Source organism: Rhinatrema bivittatum, chromosome 12, assembly GCF_901001135.1.
Source record: "Rhinatrema bivittatum chromosome 12, aRhiBiv1.1, whole genome shotgun sequence".
Classification (NCBI taxonomy): domain Eukaryota; kingdom Metazoa; phylum Chordata; class Amphibia; order Gymnophiona; family Rhinatrematidae; genus Rhinatrema; species Rhinatrema bivittatum.
Window position 1 is genome coordinate 62,823,568 of NC_042626.1, and position 19,874 is coordinate 62,843,441.

Genomic DNA, 19,874 nt, shown 5'->3' on the forward strand with positions numbered 1-19,874 from the left:
TCCATGAAGTTTCTTAAGAACATAAGAACATAAGATGTTGCCATACTGGATCAGACCAAGGGTCCATTGAGCCCAGCATCCTGTTTCCAACAGTAGCCAATCCAGGCTACAAGTACCTGGCAAGTACCCAAAAGCTAAGGGGCAGATTTTAAAAGCCCCGCGCATGTAAATTCAGCTGGATTTACGCGCCGGCACGCCTATGTTGCATAGGCCGCCGGCGCACACAAAGCCCCGGGACATGCGTAAGTCCTGGGGCTTTGCTTGGGGGGCGTGTCGGGGGCGGCGCAGCATTCGAGGGCATTCCGGGGGTGTGGCCGAGGCCTCCGAACAAGCCCCCGGGCCGGGGAGTGGCACGCCAGCAGCCCGCCGGTGCGCACAAGTTACGCCTGCCTTGGGCAGGCGTAACTTTCTTAACAAAGGTAGGGGGGATTTAGTTAGGGCTGGGGGATGGGTTAGGTAGGGGAAGGGAGGGAAAGGTGGGGGGGGGCTAGAAAAAAAGTTCCCTCTGAGGCCGCTCCGATTTTGGAGCGGCCTCGGAGAAACGGAGGCAGGCTGCTTGGCTCAGCGTGCGCAGGTTGCACAATTGTGCACCCCCCTGCGCGCGCCGACCCTGGATTTTATAACATGCGCATGATAGTGCGCACATGTTATAAAATCAGGCATAGATTTGATCACGCCAGGTTGCCGAACAAATCTACGCCCGCGCATAACTTTAAAAATCTACCCCTAAGCATCTGTGATGGTGACAAAGTTTTCTGTCTAGGAAAGTTTATCAATCTAAAGTTTTTAGATCTATCCCAATTTTCCAATAATTCAGTTTTATATTGCAAAGCCAAATGCCCCTTCGATAGTTCCAACATTTTCTTGCAAAGAGGAAATCTGAGGTTGGAACTCTTGAAGCTGTACTGAAAGTTTTTCTAGATCCTTTGTGAAGTTTGTAGGGATATAGACAGAAATTGTTGTGAAACAACATGTTGTCCCAGTTGACAGAAAAGACCAGAAATTGCTTCCCAGATAGTCTAATGGTTATGGGTTTAGAAAGAATAAAATCTTCTATCCCCTTAGAAAGTTTCTGAGGTGCAAACAGTGACTCACCCATATCCATGGCTTGGAGAATGGAAGGAGCACCATCTTGCCCTGTTCCTCCTACTCCTCTCTCCACCATGGGCAACAGCGAAGCAGCTGAAATGCCTGATGCAAATCCTACAATGCCTTCTAATGATGAGTCCACTGCAGCTCAGGCAACAGCCCCTGTCCTGACACCAGGTAAAGGTTGATTGGGTGGAGGATGGCCATCCAGAGATAATGAGATGACAGAGTCTGGGGAGTGTTCAGAGTTCTTGAACACTGAGCTGAGTCTCCCCTGCTCATGACAAACTTGTCGATCAGGCCAGTAACAATTGGTAAAGAAATCTCAGGGAAGATATGGGCCTTCCCCTTCCATTTCCCCATAGATATAGCAAGGGGTAATTCTTTGAATGGAGAAAATCTTTTAAATCAAACTAGCCTCAGTGGGAGAAAGTGATACCAGCGGCCATCTTAAAAATTCTTCCCCTATCAGGTAAGCAAATTTTAAAGCATGCTCATGTGAAGGACATTCCTATAACTTGTTCCTGTCTTTACTGGCAAATTGAAGAGTGGAATGTAAGATGCAGAGTCATTATTAAATATTGTAGATTTTGATTAGTTCCAGCACATCCAAACATAGTGAAGAAAGGTCAGTAACTCCATGCCACATAACATCTGGCACATCTGGAAAAACAAACAAACCCTTCCCCTCCCTTTCCCACCCCCATACACCATTACAGAGCATGCCCAATAAACACCCATTAACAATACTGCAAAATCTCTCACATCCTCCCACTCACCCCCACATACTGTAAAAACAAAATATCTAAACATCATAAACAAAACATTTATACCATTAATAAACGTACTCCACCACTTAAAGAACTGTCTCCTCTCAATTCCCTCCCTATAATTATATACCTTGTTACTAACATTATCTTGGCAGCAGCACGCCGAATAGCACCACCTTTCACGATGGCGTTATTCGGTGCAAAAGCCGGCAGCCGGCGCACCGCCATGGTGCAAAGGCTGTGGGCTATCACAGGCCCCCCCCCCCCCCCCCCCCGTTTTCGCAGGATTCATCATTCTGCGAAGAATGATGAATCCTGGCCATGGTGATGTGCTGTCTTTATCTCTCTATTTACTATTCAGAACATACCCTATTTTGTCCACGTGTTCACCAACTACAACCCCTAATACCATATCTCTACTTATTTTACTGTTCCATGTGCTAGAAACTCCATCTCACTGTCATCCTTTTCTTGATTTTTTGGTTTGGCCCCATGTAGAGGAAGGCCATCTTTACTTAATTTCCTTCTTTTAACTCTCGTTTCCTTCCAAGCATTATCTTCTTCTGTCCTCAGATCCTTTATCACCAGTAAGCTTCCTAAATACTTCCAGACATTCCTGTGAATTTATCAGATGGCAATCCGTAAAATATACATTAGTGTGCTGCGACAACAGAGTAGTTGCATGCAAACAAAAGAGATTTAAGGACTAAATAAAGTGAGAATATACCATCAAGAGTTCACTTATCCTTTTAATCAGAGAAAGTCCATAAACACATGTAAATATGTTCAAATAATAATGGCTTAAACAGATGTCATAGAAATTAGTCCCCCGACACGGGACTGTGTTTTGCGATGCTGCATCGGGAGGGACAGAAACAAACCCAGTGGGAGTCAGGAAGGCTCAGACATAAGGCGAGTTATATAAACTGTATAAAAACAGATCCAAACGTAAGGAAAAGGGGAATGTGAAGAAGACCAAACTGGAGGTATATACTGATTAAACTGAGTACAGAACGGGAAAATATGTCGATTTTAAGGTGGCTTTCAAGCCCCACCAGCGCGGGCTGTCATCCAAGAAAAAGGCTCAAGCTCACTGAAAGAAGGAAAGTTAAAGACTGAATATTTTTATAAGAATCTTGGGACGGCGTTGCAAGCTTGCCAAATCAGGCTGACCTTCCAGAATCGGGCTCAGGTTCCCCAAGGTCAGACGAGGTGCAGAAAAAGTCACTTTCTTTTGAGACGGGGCCACAGCGGGCATCCGAAAGTAACTCAGTGAGCAGAGAGCGGTCCCATGTCAGGGGAGAAATTTCAGTGGCATCTGTTTAAGCCATTATTATTTGAACATAGTTACGTGTGTTTATGGATTTCCTCTGTTTAAAAGGATAGGTGAACTGTTGATGGGATAGTCCTTAAATTTCTTTTGTTTGTATGCAACCACTCTGATTGATATCGCAGTACACTACTGCATATTTTTTTGATAGCCCTCATTTGTGTGTTATTGCGCATCGATCCACTTCTATTTTGTGGTAATTACCTTTATAGATGCTTTCATAAGAGAAGTGTATATCAGACCAGCATGCGCTGTGTAGATTTTAAGAGAAACCCAGGTACGCGTGTAAAATTTTTTTCATAAAAGGGGTGGGAGATAAGAGTGGTCTGGGCGGGACATGGGCGTTCCAGGAAACATGAATGAAACCAGTGTGGAAGTATTTACGCACAGCTGCGCATGCCGGGGTCTCTATCCGCATAACTTTACTTCTGCTATGGATGACATATAAGTCATCAAACAAAAAAAACTAGGCTAGTCAGTGAGTTTTTAAGGATCGGGGATAATAGGGTAAAAGAGAAGCAAGTTAGCTAGGGGCTTAGGAAGTCCTCTGCTTTACTGGGGCGAACTGGAAACAAACTGGGGAAGCAGGTAATTGCGTTGGCACGCATATTTACTAAAATTCCCCCCACTTATGCGATCGAGGCAGCATTTTCATGCAGATGCACACGTCAATGTAAAATTGTGCGCACATGTTTGCGCGTATAGCCGATTTTATACCCTGCGTGCACATACGCGTGCATGTGATAACATTTCCACGTACATGTGTTCCCGCGCACAGGTCTTAAAATTCACCTCTAAATGGGAAGAACTGGTGAATCAGAACATCTCAGATGAAGAGTGGGGGCACATCTTTTTTTTTTTTCGATTATTAAAAGATAGTTTGATTTGTATTATTAGCCAGGAGTCTAGTTATAAAATTTTGTATCACTGGTATTAAACCCCTCAGAGTCTAAAAAAAAATGTGGTTTATTGGAGTGTGAAGCTTGCTGGTGGAGGAATTAGTGCCTTTTTTCATATTTGGTGGGAATGCCCCCAAATTCTGCTGTACTGGATGGAAGTCCTCTCTTGGATGTTCAGGATCACAAACATTCGTCTACCCTTGGATACTCTTGTGATTCTTTTCGGATTGCCACATGGAACATTCTTACTGTTAGAAAGGGAAGTGTTAGCAGTCCTGTCATTTTTAATGCTAAAATTTCAATAACATTTTAATCTATCCAGAAATGCTATAATACTTGTTAGTAATTAGAAAGCTACTTATGACCAACAATAAAAAAACAACTTAGAAGAACACGAATAATGACTTCTTATGTGAGAGGTAAAAAAGTGTTTCACTGCCTTTTTACTGCTCTCCATCACAAGTCATGCCTGTAATAGGGTCTATGAGCACCACATCAGTGCCCCCATTTCGTCATTCCTTTCCCCCTCCCTTGAACCCTCCCATTATTTCTTTGATTAGCAAATGTTACATTAGCTTTAATGTTTGATGCTTGTAAACCGTTGTGATGGCTTTACCGAACAACGGTATATAAAACTCAACAAATAAATAAATAAATAAATAGATTTATGACAACATCATATCATAACCGCTAATCATTGGTCTCCTCCCACCATGGCTTGGGTTGGTCCCGGTCGTGTGTATTCTACAGAGCTTATAGGTAGGCCGGGGCTCTTGCTAGCACTGGAAAGAGGGGACAGCATATATCTTTAAGGCCACTGGTCTACTTAAGGGTTTGAGGCCTATTGATGATGTATTAATTCATTTTCTGGGGGAAATGGAAAGGCAAAAATCAGGTGCTTGCAGAAAATATCTAGATGTGAATTAGGTAGTGAGTTAGTTACTCTCGGATCAATAAAGTTGTAGACAGACTTATGGCATAGATTAAATGCACACACATTGTAGTCAGGCATAAAAACAAAATTAAAAAGTTTAAAAGTTAAAAAGAAACATAGTTCTATGAGTAGCTTTTCTAACAAAAATTCCAGTCTGTGTGTAAACTTGATAGAAGAGGTCTCACAGAATAAAACGTTTCTGTGTTTCTAAACTTATAAATAAAATACTAAAGGATGTTAGTAATCTTAAAATAAACATTATTTGTTAGTATAATACCATTTCTATATGCTTTTTCTACTTAAGTGTTATATTCTGTAAGTTTTTCTTAACTAATGATTGCTAAAATTACATAAGTCTGAACTCTAAGAATTCTAGCTAATGAAATAATTAAAGGGTTGATACTTGTAAGATGAGAATATGAAGTATATCCCTCATGGTGAATAGCAGTATATGTAGAGAAACAGGAAAGTTCAGAATAATCTTTGTGTTAACCCATTTATCATTTTAACAATTATATCAATTTCACCTCCTTTTGTTGTGAATTGTAAATATAGAAAGCATTAGCTAGACAAAATTGAAGGCAATTTGGCATAATAACATTATTAAACAGTTTAAACAGTTTTAAATCTTGTATATAGCTTGATACTGTTGAAGTATATGTTAAGTTATTGCTTTCAAGTTTATTTATTTAGATATTTTATATACAAGTAAAGATCACAACAGTTTACAATATTAACATTCATAGGTATAAATTAGAAAATTATGACTGGTTACATAATAAATATTCATCAACAGGCATTTATCTATCAATTGAATTGTTCAAATACATATTAATTAAAAATCAAGGACATAAAACAAAGTACAAATAAAGTAACAAATTCCATGTAATATTCTGTACGTTGTATTGAGATTCTTATAATCTCTCGTTAATTTGTTTCTCATGCATTAATTAGTATTTCTTGTCCTTCTTGGTTTTGTAAGATTCTACATTCTGATGTTTTAAGTTAGGTTGTATGCATTTTTGAATAGCCATGTTTTTAGTTCACATTTAGATCTCTTTTTATCTGGTATCAAACGTAACATTTCAGGTAAAGAATTACAAAGTTTTGGGTCCGCTATGGAAAACACATGATCTCTTAAATGCGTCCGGTATGTGTTCTGTATTTGGGGAAGAGTGAGTAGTCCTTTATTTTGGGATCTTAGTGCTCCCTGCGATGTATATGGTTGTAATGTCACACCTATCGTACTGGAGTTACTAGAATGAATATTAGCATTAATACTTTAAAATAGATTTAGGATTGTATTGGCATCCAGTGTTGTGAAATAAAGCCCACATTTTCAAAGCACTGCAAAATCGCCGGGTTATGCGTGTTTGTAATGCCGGCGTGTCGTTCAGTTCGGAGTTAACAGTCTGCTTGGAGTTAGCAATCTGTTATTGATCTGATGCCTGATGGGAGGAGCAATCAGATAGTAGTTAGCAATCCGTACGGGATTTGTAGTTATATATGAGAGTTGAGGGTGGATCCTTGGGCCAGTGGCAGATGACCACGCCCCCGGGGAATGATCCCGAGAGGGACCACCGGTTAGGCTCAGAGTTAGGAGACAAACACACACTAGTTCTTTATTAGACAGTATACTGAACCACCAGAGATGGCAGTAGAGAGCTGGCAAGCCCGGCTGGGCTGTAGTCCCTCAGATACTGGAACAGTGATCCCTGGAGGCTGAGCTGAAGAGAGACTGAGATATAGTGAGTAGGCAGGGTATACAGATGTAACACTCACACAATGTCCCAATGAAGCCCAGGAGCTGGAAGGTATAGGGCCTAGAGGAGCGAGTACCTGGTTCCAGGGAAAGCTCAGCGAAAATGATGGTAACTCACTGATGTAGCTGAGATAGTTGGTAGTGAAGTCTTCCAGGCAGAAGAGTATACGAAGTAAGTCTGGGATGAGGGCCCTCGAGGAGCGAGTACCAGTTCAGACTGTCACTTGAAAAAACAAGGAGAGAGCGAGGCCCCCGAGGAGCGGGTACCTCTGGTAAGTCCGAGGAGGTAGAGTAGCTTAGACAGACAAAGCGAGTCCGTTGTCAATATGTGTTCTTGCTAACTCGGTGTGTTAGCAAATTCCAAGACCTTAAATATCCGTCGCGGGTGATGTCGTCTTCGGGGGACACCCCTGAGGTTGGCGCCAATGCCAGTACTTCAATCGTGGCCGCGCCATGCGTGCGCCCCTAGGCCTCCAGGAAACATGGCGATTGCAGCGTCGAGCCGATCCGGGAAAGCCCGAGGGTCCTCGGCAAATGGACGCCGCAGCAGCCAATCTTCCCGCAGACGGAGAGGGAGGCGCCAAAGAGGTAAGGAGGGCGGAGAGAGGGCATCGGGCACCGACGGACACAACACGTGTGCACATGTTATTTTATGTAGCTGGTAATTGTATGCGTATGTATACTCATGCGCATAAACAAAAAGAGGCATGTTGGGGCGGACACTAGACATACATAGAAACATAGCGGCAGAAGAAGACCAAACGCTCCATCCAGTCTGCCCAGCAAACTTTCACTTTTTTTTCCCCCCATACTTATCTGTTACTCTTGTCCCTTGTAAGTGACTTTTTTTGTTCTATTTCCCTTCCACCCCCGCCATCAATGTAGTTTGCAGTGCTGGAGCTGCATCTAAGTGAAGTATTTAGCTAATTGTTTAGGGGTAGTATCCACCGTCATAGCAAGCTACTCCCACGCATGTTTATCCAGCCTGTGCAACTCAGTCCTTATTGGTTGTTGTCCGAATATAAATCATCTTTTCAACATTCCCCCTGCTGATGAAGCAGAGATCTTTTTATCATTCCCCCTGCCATTGAAGCAGAGAACTATGCATGTCTGATGTATTTTATAAGGGCCGCGTGCTTATGAGACGGTGCGTTCAAGGCAAGCACACACGTGTATATTTGCTAGGGATGTGAATCGTTTTTCAACGATTTAGATTATCGTCCCGATAAGGTTTAAATCGTCATTAATCGGTAAAGAGTGCGATACAATAGAAATTCCCCCGATTTATCGTGAAAAATCATTTTTTTGGTTAGTGCGCACTAAACGTTGTTAGTGTGCACTAACAGAAAATGATACAATTTGACACTTTTCAGGTCAGTTAAGGTCAGTTTAGGAATGAATATGTATTCCTATTGGCTGCCCTCTTATTTATTCATGTTACCAAGGTTCCCACTGACATGATGGTTTAATATATGGGGGATGGGAAATGGAAATGGTTGGTAGCTTGACAAAAAAAGTAATGTGATCAGTCAATGTGACTAGAACTTGTGTCCTATCCCTGATTTCGGGAGTGTTGTGATCTTCCTGCACACAGTGCCCTATCCCTGATACTGGGAGTGTTGTGATCTTCCTGCACGCAGTGCCCTATCCCTGTTACCGGGGGTGTTGAGATCTTCCTGCATGCAGTGTCCTATCCCTGATACCGGAGTGTTGTGATCTTCCTGCACGCAGTGCCCTATCCAGGTTACCGGGGGTGTTGTGATCTTCCTGCACACAGTGCTCTATTCCTGATATCGGGAGTGTTGTGATCTTCCTGCACACAGTGCCCTATCCCTGATCAGGGTAGGGCACTGCATGCAGGAGGATCACAACACTCCCGGTATCAGGGATTTGGCACTGTGTGCAGGAAGATCACAACACTCCCGGTATCAGGGATTGGGCATTGCAAGGTAGAAAATCCAGGCCTTAGACTGCTTTAAGCAGATGAATGCATAAATACACTCTGAATAATGAACCACTATTCATCCACCCAAATAAAGAAGTATTTCATACAGCACTGCATATTTAACTGTGCTGAGATAGGAATAATAAAAACACGGAGTGGATTTGAGGATTTCTCTTTTCCAGCAATTATTTGCATCTTATACTTCCTAAACAGAGAAAAGAGAGAGAGGCCCAATGCAAAGTTAAATTATTTGAGCCATGTGTTATTAGCTTTATAAAATACGTTATTCCCTTCCGCACTCTTGCAGAATATGTACTAGCAGAGAAAAAATTTAAAAAATGACAGCATAAATTTTATACCAGATGTATCTTAATGAAAGCAATTCCAACACAAAAGGATATGATGTGAGTAGTTTCCTTATAAAGTTTCTCAATTAATTAGCTTCTCAAACTCATTTCATGCTGCATTCAGTGTGCGAGAACATAAATCATTTAACTACAGGCTCGTTGTTACCTTTAAATTCCTTTGCTACTTTGCTATGTAATACAAGGATAAGGCAAACTATTCTTTTGACTTTAAAACAGAGTTAAAATCTTAACATGCTTTACAGTTTGGAGGCAAACTGTGGTTTTTTTGTTTCACTTCAGCAGCATTCCTGAGATAAGATTTTTTTTTCCCTCAGGGCGCTATGTTAGCTCATATTAACTATTACCCAAAAGCAGGAAAATAAAGAAAAGCGTACTAGTCAGTAACATATCTTTAGAGGTTTTTGAATACATATTTACTTTTGAAAGAGGTAAAGCATTTTGGTTCCCACGTCTTAAGCCATAAGTGACTGAAAAACATAAAATGAAAATAGATTTGAACATTCCTGCAAGGCAGAGATAAAGCAGGAGGCCGCCTCCTATATTTGACACTAGTTAGTCATTGCACATTTGTTTCTAGTGTAAACATTTTTAACAAGGACACATTTCTAAACACGGGAAAAGAAATGACAAAAAATATTTTGAACATTTTCCTCTAGTCTTGAGCTAGCTTATTAGGAAACATTAGAAACAAAAGAAATGACAAAGAATATAAAGAGACAGAGCAAAAGGGCAAACTTCTTGATACTATCTCTAACCAAAGTAATTCGATTCAAACAGTTTAAAAATGTTAAAGTCAGTTCAATTAAAAATAGCTTTAAATAGCTTTCAAAATACCCACACAGTTTGGGTAATCTGTACTTCATTGCAGCAGTCACCTCAATCACTTTAAATTGTGTAATAAATTGGATTATATTACACCACATATATTAATTTGTTTGCAATTACACAAATAAATCTCATGGTGGCAGTGTAAGCTAGAATAGCTGCTCAGCATATGGAGGAAAGTTTTCTAAGGGAGAAATAGTAAAGGACATTTAATAGAATATAGAGCTCTTATTTTCTGCTGGGCATCAAGTTGTGCAAAAAAATAAAAAAAATGTGTAAGTGCTATCAGGTTTTCAGAATCTTATCAGTGCTACACCATATAACGGTCATTATGGACATAGAGACCCCACAGCAAGTAGCACTCTTAAACAACCCTTACAGAGAGACAGTCAATGAGACTTTAAATTTCATACTGTAAATCCAGATGCTCCATATAAGGCCAGGCATCCTGCAATTACACATAACATACAGCAAACTGCATTCAAATGTCTTCTTGTTTTTTCTTTATTTCTGCTGCACAGATAGCAAGTGCTAGTTCTCACCACATCCCTCCTCCCCACTAATGTGTGAAACCAACAGGGAGGAAAAAAAAGACAGATAACAGAGGTTTTCCTCGCCGGTCTTAACTCCTTAAAGACTGGGGAAGCCATCCAGCAAGGATTACCTTGAAGCAATATAGCAGGCCTTGCTACACAGGTCGGGAAATACCTTGAGGGGGTCATCTCACCTCCCTCATAACAAGCTTATCAGGACTAATGGGGTTGCCCCCCACCTATGCAAAGGTGCCGAGACTTTTTATAGAAAAACAATTAAGCATATAATCAGACGTCTACATGCTGAAAAGAAGCTTCAAGCATTCATTACCCAAGGAGAGCAAAGAGTTAAACTACCTCACATCACTCAAGCTCTTTGGAGCTTACACAAATACATCAAGCATACACATACACACACTCAGACACTCACCTGTCGTCTTTTCAATTAAACAATTTTACTCTATGCCTAGGTATCCTTAAACTTAACCAAATCTATGAAATGAATTGTATTTGAATTTTATGGAATCCACCTGCTAATGTTGTCCTCATTAAACACTATGGGCCAGATTTTAAAAGCCCTACGCGCGCCGAGCCTATTTTATAAAGCCCCGGGACGCATCTAAGTCCTGGGGCTTTACTAAAGGGGCGGGGTGGGGGCGGGGTCAGAGACTTCCGGCACAGCGGCCATTTACGGCTGTGCCAGGGATCGCACACCAGCAGTTGACCGGCGTGCGCAAATTCAGCCCCAGGGCTGAAGTAACTTTTGAAATAAAAAAAAAAAGAAGGGAAAGGGAGGGAGAGGTAGGGGAAGGTGGGGTAGGGGGTAGGGAACAAGGGAAGGCAGTGCGGCTCGGTGCACGCAAGGTGCACAATTGTGCACCCCCTTGCGCGCTCCGACCCCTGATTTTATATCATGCACGCCTGTTAAAATCAGGCATACATGTGTGCGTGCCGGGTAGCATGCGCACATGTATGCCCATGTGCAGGTTTAAAAATCTACCCTTATCTTGGACAAAAATAGCTTGCTTAATGGCAATGTTCTCTTCAAGGAGTATGCAAATTTTTTTTTGGGTGAGCAATAAATCTTTTAAAACAATTTTTGAGTGACAGTATTAATGTTGCATATCTGTAGATAGCACAAAGACGCTATCCCGGGGAAGCATGCCCTGGCAGCCTGCTGGCACGCAGAGTTTACTTCTGCTTCAGGAGTAGTATAAAAATAAAAATATTGGGGATAGATAGGATAGGTTTAGGGGTCGGGGAGGAGAGTAGAGGGGAAGAGGGAGGAAGGATAGGGTTAGGGAAGTTCCCTCCTCTTCCACTCCTGGGCCGGATTTTAAAAGGATTAAGCGCATAAGGTACGCGCGTAACCCTTCTAAAACGGCCCTGCGCTCGCCGAGTCTATATTGCATAGGCTTCCGGCGTGCACAAAGCCCCGGGACGCGCGTAAGTCCTGGGGTTTTCTTCGGGTGGGCGTGTCGGGGGTGTGACGCGATCGGCGCGTCATCTGGGGGCGTGTCGGGTGGCGTTACGCGGTCGGCGCGTCATCCGGGGGCGATGCCGCAGGCGTGGTTTCGGGCTTCAGGGTTTAGATAGGGCCGGGGGGTGGGTTAGGGAGGGGAAGGGAGGGGAACGTGGGGGGAGGCAAAGGGAACGGCTACGCGCGTATCTTATAAAATCCAGCGTACTTTTGTTCGTGCCTAATGTGCGAACAAAAGTACGCACGCGCGCTGTCTTTTAAAATGTACCCCCCTGTGAATAGATGTGTCAAACTGTTCAAGAACAGGTCCTGTCCCATATCTGAGAGATGCACCCCATACATAGCCAGTCGTGCTTCATGTGAATGCCACCCTGACGTTCAGTGAAATTGCCAATTTGCTTGTTTAATTTCTGCATCCACCATCCCCAGAGTGGTGAGTTCAGGAACTGTTGTCAGGGGATGATCTCTGACCAAATGAGCCTGGTAGAGATGTGAATCGTGTGATCGATCGTCTTAACGATCGATTTTGGCTGGGGGGGGAGGGAATCTGATCGTCACGGTTTTGTTTTTTTAAAATATCGTGTAAATCGTAAATCGGGGGAGGGCGGGAAAACCGGCACACTAAAACAACCCTAAAACCCACCCCGACCCTTTAAAATAAATCCCCCACCCTCCCGAACCCCCCCCCCAAAATGCCTTAAATTACCTGGGGTCCAGTGGGGGGGTCCCGGTGTGATCTTCCACTCTCGGGCCACGGCTGCATTAATAGAAATGGCGCCGGCGCTACCTTTGCCCTTTTGCAATATGCAAAATGGCCCGAGTGCAGGAGGTCGCGCATTTTGCAATATGCAAAATAGGCCCGAGTGCAATTTTGCACTATGCACCATTTTGCAATATGCAAAATGGCCCGAGTGCAGGAGGTCGCGCATTTTGCAAAATGGCCCGAGTGCAGGAGGTCGCGCATTTTGCAAAATGGCCCGAGTGCAGGAGGTCGCGCAATATGCAAAATGGCCCGAGTGCAGGAGGTCGCGCATTTTGCAATATGCAAAATAGGCCCGAGTGCATCCAAATGGGGGCTAACGGTGCGCTTGGCCTGAGCGCACCGTATGAATTGGCCTGAAAAAAGGGGACCAACAGACACCTAATCAGGTACCAATGGGCACAACAACAATAGTGCTGTGGGTAACAGAGGGGGAAAACAGCCTGAACCCAAACAATGGGCCCTAGGTTGGGAAAGTTGGGCTCCTCACCTCAGGACAGAACTTACTGTCGCGTCAGCCATTCCTAACCAGACAGTAATGTGATATGAATGTGTGGGGGAGAACTCCACAGTCACAGCTTTGCAGATCTCCATGGGAACTGCTCACAAGTGGGCCACTGACGCTGCCATGGTCTAACAGAATGAGCCTTGACATGATCCCCAGGATGCAGTCCCACCTGGGCATAACAGAAGGAAATGTCATCTGCTAGCCAATTGGACAGTGTCTGGCAACGGCAAAGCCCAATCTATTCTTGTCAAAATAAAATGTTGGATGGCCTGTCTATGGGTTTCTGTCAGCTCCAGATAGAAGGCTAAGGCTCTCTTGCAGTCCAAACTGTGCAGTGCTCCTTCGCCTTGATGCAAATGGGACCTCGGAAAGAAAATTGGCAGGACGATTGACTGGTTAAGATGGAAATCCATCACCACCTTTGGCAGGAACTTAGGATACATATGCAAGACCACCCTGTCATGATAAAACTTAGTATAAGGTGGATGTCACTAAGGCCTGGCAGTCACTGACCCTGCATGCTGAAGTGACTGCCTCCATAACTTTGAACTTTCAGGTCAGGTACTTCAGGTCACAGGTGTGCAGCGGCTCAAAAGGAGCTTTCATCAGCTGAGTTAACACCATGTTGAAGTCCCAAGACACAGCAGGAGGCCTTAGGGGAGGCTTCGATTGAAGCAGGCCCCGCATGAAATGTATAACTGTAGGCTGTACAGAGATGGCTTCTACAGCATGGTAGTATGCGCCAGTTGCACTAAGATGAGCTCTATCGGAGTTGTTTTTTAAGCCAGCCTCCGATAGGTGTAGAAGGTAATCAAGCAGTTTTTGTAGGGGGCAGGAGAACGGATCTAGGGCCTTCTGCTCACACCACACAGAAAATTTCACTTCAGTCCGAAGGTCTTTCTTGTGGAAGGATTTTTAGAAGCCACCAGGACCCAAGACACATCCTCAGAAAGATAAAATGGCTATAGGATTAACCTCTCAACATCCAGGCTGTGAGCGACAGAGCCTTGAGTTTGGGATGCTGCAGCCTGCCTTGATCTTGCATGATGAGATCTGTGGAAATCCCCAGACATCAATTTCTGGATGGACAACTCCCATAGGAGTGGAAACCAGACTTGTCTTGGCCAATGAGGGGCTATGAGGATCATAGTCCCCTTGTCCTCGCCACTAAGGGAATTGGAAGATACACATACAGAAGACCCTTGCCCCAATGATGGTCTAGAGCATCTGAGGCTGGTTTGCTGTCTGACCTGGACAGGAAGCAGAACCGAGGCACCTACTTGTTGCAGGGGGATGCGAACAGATATATGTCCGGGCTCCTCCAGAGCTGGAATACATGATTCTCTACCCCCTGGTCCAGGGACCATCTGGGGGGGTCTGAAGACTCGATGCAGCCTGTTTGCCACCATGTTCTCCTTCCAGGCCAGATACATGGCTCTGAGCACTATCCCGTGAGACAGGGCCCATGACCAGATCTGAACCACTTCCTAACTCAGGAGGTATGATCCCATGCCTCCCTGCTTGTTGACATGCCATATGGCTACTTGGTTGTCGGTTTGGATCAGGACAACTTTGTTGGACAGCCAAACTCTGAAAGCCCATAGCACATATCTGATCGTCTGGAGCTCCAGGAAGTTGATTTGACAAGAATGTTCCTTTGCGGACCACAGACCCTGGGTGCCGCACCTACCCACATGAGCTCCCCACCCAAGGATGGATGCATCCATAGTTAACACAATTTGAGTTGGGAGACTCCAAAAGGAAATCCCCCATTCCAGATTGGAGAGTACCCACCACCAGGACAAGGAGTCCTTGAGAGATGGGGTGACTCGGATGCAATCCTGGAGACTCTGATTGGCCTAGTGTCATTGTGATCTCAGAGGCCATTGGGCTCTGTGCATGTGTAAGCATACCAAGGGAGTAACATGGACGGTCACGGCCATGTGGCCCAACAGCCTCAACATGTTCCAGGCTGATACCTGCTGGCTCTGTTGAACTTCTGCCACAATAGTTGCTAATGCGATGGTACTCTGGTGCAGCAGAAAGGCCTTGGCCTGAGCCGTGTCTATGAAGTCCAATTAAAGTGAAGTCCTTAATTGGAATTCACCTTAATTGGATGAAGTCCAATTAAGGTGACAGGCTGAGATGGGACCAGGTAGTTGAGAACAAAACCTAGTGACTCCAACACCTGAAAGGTCAAGCATATGGACCTGGTGGCCCCTGCCTGAGACATGCTCTTGACCAGTCAATTGTCCAGATATGAAAAAACATAACTCCCAGTCTGTGGAGATGCGTCACCACCATGGCTAGACATTTCATGAAGACCCATGGGGCAGACGCCAGACTGAACAGCAACACCCGATACTGGAAGTGCTGTTTTCCCACCACAAAACTGAGATACTTCCTGTGACCTGGGAAGATCTCGATATAGGTTTTTTGCAAAAGGGGGATCAAGGTGCACAAGGAAACCATCTTGAACTTTTCTTTTTTTTATAAATTTGTTCAAGGCCCTCAGGTCTAGGATGGGGTGGAGTCCTCCTGTTCTCTTTGGAATCAGGAAGTACCTGGAGTAGAATCCCCATCCTCTTATTCCTGGTGGTATGGGCTCAACTGCTCTGGCCATTAAGTTGAAGCAGAGCTACATTTCTCATACCTCCTGATGCGCTACCAGCCCCCAAAATGGGCACAGAAAGCAATTTGGCGGGACACCCAATAGATTTAATTGGTACCCGTGGTGGACGATGGATAGAACCTTCTGATCTGAGGTTACACATGGCCACTGGTTCACAAAAAAACACTGCCTGCCCCTGCCTGAAGGGTCCATTGTCCTGAGATCCGGCAACTGGCTTATGCTCCCTACGACCCAGTCAAAACCCCGTCCCTGAAGTTGTCTGAGTTGCTGGCTGGGGTTTGGGAGCTCTCTGATGCCTAGGACATGCCACGAGATCTCTGATGGTATGAATGGTATCAAGGAGGCGGAGGATAGTACTTCCTTTGGTGAGAGAAGGACTTCCTGGGCCTTGGCCTTGATTGCCTCATAGTGGATAAGGACAGGTCTGGTATACTGGCAGAGAGTTATTGGAGGGTTTCATGATGGTCCCGGACTGGGTCACAGCATTCCTCACCCTATCTCCAAAGAGATTCTCTCAAGTACACGGCATGTCAGAGAGTCTTTCCTGAACCTCTGGTCCTAGATCCAAGGCCTGCAGCCATGCCATTCTGCAGGTGCCAATTCCCGCTGCAGAGACCCTTGCTGCCATCTCGAAAACATCATAGGTCACATGAACCTCATGTTTCCCGCACTCCAGATCCTTGTGCACCACTGACATGAGGGTTTCTTGCTGCTGTGGAGGCAGATGCTCAGCCACCTCCTGCATCTGCTTCCAGATGTCCCATGAGTATTGGCTCATATAGAGCTGGTAGGTGGCAATACAGGCAATAAGCATAGTGCCTTGGAAAACTTCATCCCAAGAGCATCCATCGCTCTGTGGTCTTTCCTCGGGGCCGCCAATGAATGTGTCTGAGAGTGCTTGGCCCTCTTGAGCGCAGATTCAACCACCACCGACTGGTGAGGCAGCTGACTCTTATCAAATCCGGCAGCCTTCTGGATGAGGTAAACCTCGTCTGCCTTCTTATTAACAGGAGGCACTGTGAGAGGGTGTTCCCAAATCCTCAGCAGCAACTCCTTAATGATCTCATGTACTGGGACCACCACAATCTCCTTAGGAGACTCTATGAACTGAAGGATGTCAAGCATTTTGTACCTGGCATCCTCTTCAGTTAAAAGCTGGAATAGGATGGCTTTTGTCATCACCCTCACGAAACCTGCAAGGGTTCGGTAATCAAGCAGAGACAACCCTTGCTCATCTGGAAGAGAAGGGTCTGATAGGAGACCAATATGAGTCCTTGGAGGAGGACTCCATTTGTTCATCCCCCCCAGGGGTCATAGGGACCCTCATCCTCGATGTATGCCACAGGTAATGGGGCCCTAGGTGCTCGGCCTATTTCCAGAGGACAGGCACCAATGGAACTGGATGGGGGACTATAGGCCTCAGCATCTCCACCAGCCTTGGCAGAGCTTCCTCTTCAGAGGAACTGGCGATGACCACTGTACCGGTAGGAGGAGGCCTCTGTGTCCTGCTGGACATCAGTACCTTCCCGAGAGCCAATGCCAGCTAGGAGGGTAACGCATCGATAAGTACATTGAGCTTCTCCAGAAGTGGTGTGAGGATGGGTGGCACCGACTCTGGTGCCATCAGTGCCTCGGGACCGAAGCGCTGCAGCATCCACTGGTGACAGACCTGAAGAAAATAAATGTGAAAAACCATGAAAAAACAGTTTTCCACAAGGTGAAAGCCAAGTTTTTTAGAGCTCAATCAATGCAGAAAAAAAGAGATTAAAGAGGGACCCCACGTGGACACGTGGTATAGGCCATGCTGGGCATGCTCATTGTGCCTAGTCAAAGTTTCTAGAAACTGACAGAAATTTTCTGCATTGTGCTCCATCTGATGTCACCATGTGTGAGAACTACCATCCTGCTTGTCCTTGGAGAAACATTACCATTTGTTATAAATTAAATAATGAGCAAAAATAAAGGTGGAAAGAACAAGCTGCACACTCAGTGGAAAACGTCCAAATACTAAAGGTGTAGTGCTAAGCAAATCAGGATCCGCTAAAGTAGCAAGAGAGTTCCGTCAATTACAGAAGATTGCGAGGCAATTCCACTTTTATTAATAGTTGTATCAGAAGGAGTTGATTTCAGTCCCCCGATACGGACTGTGTTTCGCCAGTCCAGTTGCATCACAAGGGATAGAAGCTCAAACTATGAGTAAATAGAAACAAAACAGGGATCCAGAAACAACAAGAGGCTACAAAATACTGTAGTAACAAAATACACAATCATACCCACTGAATAAGTGTGTTGAAAAACAGTATATCCCAAAAACTGTCAGCATCTCCAGACTCTGAAAGCCAGGAAATATAACAAGAGCTATAAGCACCACCACAGGAAAGCTTAGGCAGCAACATAATTGGTACATAGTGAAAAATAAGGGGCAATACATAGCACAGTGGAGTATCACAGTAAACTACCCAGTCCCCCTAGAGAGTATGTGACAACACATTTAAGAGGAACCCTATCAGGGAATTGTCAAGAAATCTGCAGACATGAGAAAGCGCTAAGGGAGCTGTAACCAAAGAAAAGACAGGGAGGTGAAGGCAAATGAGTGCAGACAGTCTCAGAGCATACAACAGATAAACTGTAGTAGCTGACAGCAGTATAGAAGCACCACAGCAGAGTAAGTACAACAGAAATAGTGGGGAGAAAAAATATAGATAAGAGCAAAACACAATGTGGAGAAAGTAAATGTAAATAAAAGTGAATGAATGAAAACGAAGGGGCTGGGGTGAGAGCATAATGAGTATCCCACAGGAGTGTAAAAGCAGGAGAGAAAGGCCCAAGCGGACTCAGCAGTGAAGGAATGCATGAAAACACAGCATACCACGTCAAAGGACTTCAGAAGTAAATACTAGTCACAACGGGGTTTCCATCGGGACGTCCTGAAAGAATAAACTGGCAAAGAGAGAACTGTAGAAAAAGCGGCAGGAGAAGTATCACTTAACAAGCTGAATACAGATAAATGAGGCATTGACCATTTCAGCCTCTATACATGGTTAGCGGGCAGACCGCTTTCAGCTCAAATGGGCAGATGGTGCATTTAGTTACCTGGGTATTAGGATACCAGAAAAGATGGTCATTATATACTGCAAATATTCTCGCCCCGTTGGATTTGACAACTAAGATGCAGCAATCTTTATCGTTATCTTTTATTAAAGATTTATGAATCGTTTACATCGTATGATACTAAGTGATTTACAGTAATGTCAGTCTCTCCCACTGCCCTTGGCAGGTTGTATAAATTTGAATAAGATGGTTGGATTCCCTAAATGGCTGTATATCCTCCAGATTTTTCCTTTCAGTCTTCTATGGAAGGATATTTAAAAAGTAGATAGGCTTTTTTTTGTTTAATTCCTATGGAAAGGCAGTAAACCCAGTGTACTGCTGAGATGGCTTAAGCCGAGTTGGGATCCAGTATCATTATGTAAGCCCATGTACGCCAGGGGTCACCTTCCCAGTCTCAGGGAGCTTTGTAGTTACTGTCCCGAGGTGGGGAAATAACTCTCGGGGGCTGTGAGCTGGGGACCAGAACCAGGCTGAGAACACGCCACATAAATAAACCACAGTAGCCACAGAGGCATTCACGGAGCGGGATGCCAGTGGCCAGTGGTAGGTGTCCACCTTCACGGAGCGGAAGGATGGAGGGCTGTCATCTCCCAATTAAATAAATAAGAAAAAAAAACCAGGGATGGGATCCATCAGTTCTAGAGGACGCATATAAAGAGCAGGTAGTAAAACACTGCATGGAGCGGCAGTAGCCACAGAGGCATTCACGGAGCGGGATGCCAGTGGCCAGTGGTAGGTGTCCACCTTCACAGAGTAGAAGGATGAAGGGCATCCATCTCCCAATTAAAAAGAAAAAAACAGGGATGGGTTCATGGGCTATAGGTATACCAATTATTAGGCTTTTCAATATTTGATGATAGTTAATGTGACTTTCAAGGCATGCTTCACTTTCGGTGCATGTCCGGCATGACTCCCTGCTTCAATGACA